The sequence below is a fragment of the Cryptotermes secundus genome, unplaced genomic scaffold (assembly GCF_002891405.2).
Source record: "Cryptotermes secundus unplaced genomic scaffold, Csec_1.0 scaffold6, whole genome shotgun sequence".
In the NCBI taxonomy this organism is placed as follows: Eukaryota; Metazoa; Arthropoda; class Insecta; order Blattodea; family Kalotermitidae; genus Cryptotermes; species Cryptotermes secundus.
Window position 1 is genome coordinate 1,043,541 of NW_019725001.1, and position 4,607 is coordinate 1,048,147.

A 4,607-nucleotide genomic window follows, 5' to 3' on the forward strand; every position below is an offset into this window, starting at 1 on the left:
AGTTATATTCTCATTGGATATTCTATGTGGCTGGGGGTGGACCTCTTGCGTCTTATCGCTGTGTATTACTCATATGACCATCTCCAGTGGCCTAGTTAGCGGAGCGTCTTGCATACGGTATTACGCATGAATGCTGATTATCGCATTCTTCACCTAACTGCGTGTCCATGTGTTGTCATCTTTGCTCTTTCACTGCAAAACACCTTTCGCAAGTCTCCAGGCACCTAGGTAATGACTTAAATTTTCAATCCCAAATTTGATCCTCAACATGCACGAAAGGCTTCTACCTCGTGACGTTTTTTATCAAAGAAGCACAAAATTCACTCATAACTTTCTTACCCTACATACTTGTATTGTCTGCAGAGAAAGTAGAAGGAACATGTCTAAGTTCCGGAAATTGCTTTACTTTTTATTTTTGTGGTTAATAAAACATTAATCTCCTATTGTGGCAACTTTACATTAAAATTCCACGATCACCATTGATGAACATACCCTGAAAAAATAAAGCTGACAATTGTTAAGTTGTTGTCCTAGAAAATCCTTTCTATTTTCAGTACTTCATTTTCTTTATTTATAATATTATATTTCAGCATCCTGTTACACTCACACAATATATATGGACAAATACCGTCTTAAGTGCAACAATTTTATTGTAGTTTTTACTTCTTCTTCCTCCTCCACACTACATGTTTCGGCCCTAAATGGCCATCATCAGGTGTGTATCACTCACGTAACTGTTACACTGCTTGTTAAAAATGTAAAAATCCCAGTCTTTCTAATTGTATAAAATCTTTGTTAACCTACACGCGTATTAAAGATAAGCAGCGACACACACAGAGAGCGCCTACACTGAACAACACATGAACAGCGATAAAAACAAGAAGTGGCCGCTGCAGCACCGTAGATATAGGGCATGTACCCTGAAAAATTTTAATTTGAAAAAGAAAGAGAACAAAGATCTTATAGACATTTTAACTTGAATTAAGGTTTAAAAAGTGCTAATTTAAAAATCAAATCGACGCGTGTAGATTAACAAAGATTTTATACAATTAGAAAGACTGGGATTTTTACATTTTTAACAAGCAGTGTAACAGTTACGTGAGTGATATACACCTGATGATGACCATTTAGGGCCGAAACATGTAGTGTGGAGGAGGAAGAAGAAGTAAAAACTACAATAAAATTGTTGCACTTAAGACGGTATTTGTCCATATATATTCTTTATTTATAGTTAATTTCACGACGCTGCCAAAAGTCAGTCTGCATAATATCGAATGTGTGAGTGGCCATGAATAATGAAATAGGACGTGATGTAAAGAGATCAGCAACGATTGACTGCCTGACAGTGAACAATGGTTTAAGAAGAAAGCTGAAGGGAAGGGCCATGTCCCAGTTCCAGGTGCTACAAAAGCATAGTCCTCAAGGGACTGAGTAAAACCCACGAAAATATTTCAATGTTAGTAGTCTGTGTTCCAGCCGAGATTCGATCACGGAAGTGGCAGAATAGAACGGAACACACATTTTTCAAGAGATTTTCAAGATAATTAATATAATTCTTATAATAAAAATCAGTCTCCTAAACTGTTATTTACAAACCTTCTCCGTAAGAGGAGACATAGGCCTATTCACGGAGAAGAAAGTGTATTCATATCTGTCAGAATTCCAATAAAATGTGAGTAGAAATGCCTTTCCTTCTTCGCAGTGACGTAACCAAAGGGTTACCTCGCATCGCAGTCAGATCCTGTATCTGATTCTCAGCTGGGGTTGCAGACTGTGCCTTGCCTGGCTCACAATTAAAGACCAAGTTATTACACTAAAATAACCCACAATTTTATTCTTTCAACGTTCGTGTTAATTGTAATTTACAGTAATTTTCCCATGCACCGATATATAAACCAATTAAATGGAACAGAGTTCATATTAATCAGCTAAGTCACTCTTCTGGTCAAGACATTTCCCCCCATTTCTTAGTTAAAGAACGTTCACTATTTCACTCGCTAGAGCGAGCCACTGCCCCGTCCCCAAGAGCCAGACGGTATGTTCAGTCTTCTTCTTTACTAAAGGTATATTTGTTCCTGTGCTTAACTAATTGAGCACTACTCCATGATGATGTATGTGGCAGCAGAAGTATAGATAGATCCACGTATTCCTGACCCCGGCAATAGTTGGAATTAAGTGATCAGCTTCACGCCCTGACGGCTTTACCCCACCGAGGAAGAAGCCCCCAGTACCCATTTCATAAAAGGCTGGACGGACCCAAAACCGGTCTTGATGACGTGAAGGAAAGAAAAACCTTGCACCCACCCGGACTCGATCGATTCTGCTATTCTTCTTTCTTTACTATCCATTGTAATATTATTGTCGTAATGGTCACTGGATTTTTCAGTCCTTTCAGCGGCACTATGGCCCTGGGGTCGTCTCAGCATCTAACGGGAATGAGTACCAAGAATCTTCCTGGGAGGGTAAAACCCTGCCGGTACGTAAGGCTGACAACCTCACAGTCATCTGTAAGCCGATTGCCTAGAAAATGTGGGAGCCTCGACGTCTCATAAATCTATCGGCCTTCACGTCCTGTTATAGGGATAGCTTTACCTTTGGACCTTTCACGAATGGTCTCTTCCATTGAACTTTTCCCACTAAAATCATCTGTTTTATATATAGAGATTGTGCCTAATGCCATTATCCTATTAATATTTGGTGAAGGGTTAAAGTTGTGAAACTCCTCATCATGGATGTTACTCCCTTCTCTTTTTACTTCATCCCTCTCTGGTCAAATATTTTCCTTAGCACCCTGTTTTCAAACACCTCCAATCTATCTTCTAAGGAAGACTGCCCATATTTTCATTCAAATCTTGTGGCAATAAAAACCGAGTTAACTGTGCCCTAAGACGAGCCTGGGTATGTTTACGAGTGCTGTGTGAAAAGCGCTATATTATCGCGTCCATCTTTATGTTGTACGCAATTAGCTGCTTTATGTTACGAGTTAAGTTCAGATCTTGATTGTGGGACATGTAAAATAATAATAAAATAACATTTGTGTTACGGAGCAGGGGCCTCTGTAGCGCATTGCTACTGTTACTATACCCAATTCTCATTGTTACACGCGATATTGCAGCTTTAAAATGTTATTGTCGAGTTATATTGTTATTGCCAGTACAAAAAAGAAGAATGGAATTATGAACAGTGGTCCACCAATTAGAGCTTTGTTGCTGTACAAGGAGCAACGCGGATGGATACAATAGGCCTAGGATTTTTATCAGATTGATTGGAGCTTGTAAGGCGAATGTTTTAACACCGAACTAGACCTTTTTCACGCCTTTGGAAGCTATTCAAAAGAGGCGTTTCAGACTTACAACTTTATATAGTGCCCAGTGGGGCTCAACGTGGGAACTACTGCACTGTGGGAACGCCTACTTGAAATACAGAAATCCTTCCCCACTCTCCAGAAACACGGCGATTCTTGCAACCGTGTATAGGAAGGTGAAAAACTTAAAGGAAATTTGTGTTCACTGGAATCATGGGCCCTTTTAACGGTCATTATCTGTTCCTTTACAAAACACAAAAATATCGAGGTTATGTTATGTGTGAAAGTAGAGTGGTAAAATTCCTTTTGGACCTGCCAAACATTGCGGCCACGCGATCTGAGGCATGAACTATCCTCGCCCGCTCGAACACTGGGTTCGAGTTCGAATCAAGGGATGGATGTCTGTTTTTTGTTCTGTTTGTGTTAGGTAGAGGTCTTGCGACGGGCTGATCTTCCGTCTAAGGAGTCCTACCGACTCTTAGAGTAAAGAACTGAAGTGAAACAAAGCGTTTCACGGATGCCCTATGCTCCAAGTGGGACGAACGGAATGGAAGAAGAGAAGACACGTGGGCTTAATTACTTAAACACCGCGACAGGAAGAAGCACAGAGGAGTGTAAGCACTGTTGCGTCTCTCGTGACCTCGGCACTAGAAGGATGTGAATGGTCAGTATAACTTCTTTATTAATACCGTCACAACACAACTACGTTAAGGTCAGTGCCTAGTTTGGCTCTGCTACATGTTTCGGCTATTAGAAGCCATCATCAGGCAAATACATGGCTAACATATATACACCACTGAACTGCAGTATTAATAAAATTGGATACAATAATATTAATTATATTAAAAATACTTGACGTAAAAATGCAATAAATTAGATTAAATAAAAAGAGTTATAGTATAAAACAAGAATAAAATTCTTCGATTGATGCTTTACAACAAGGGTCACAAAACTACGGCCCGCGGGCCACATCCGGCCCGCGATGTGATTTTATCCGGCCCGCGAAAGAATTGTGCAGAAATGCGCCAATTGAACTAACTTTCCAATGAATACTGAAAAAAAAATACTTGTTCATAGATTTCAAATTCATTAATTAAGATTGTGTTTAAAATATATTGATATTCCATATTATATTAATATTAATATTATTCACAACCACGTTTATCAGATACCGAGTGGCTTTGGAAATTAGCATTTTTTGCTGATCTGGTGAACCATATGAACCATTTGAATTTAAAGTTGCAGGGTGAAAATAACTTAGTCTGTGACTTATTTGCACTTATCAAGGCATTCGGAGCAAAGT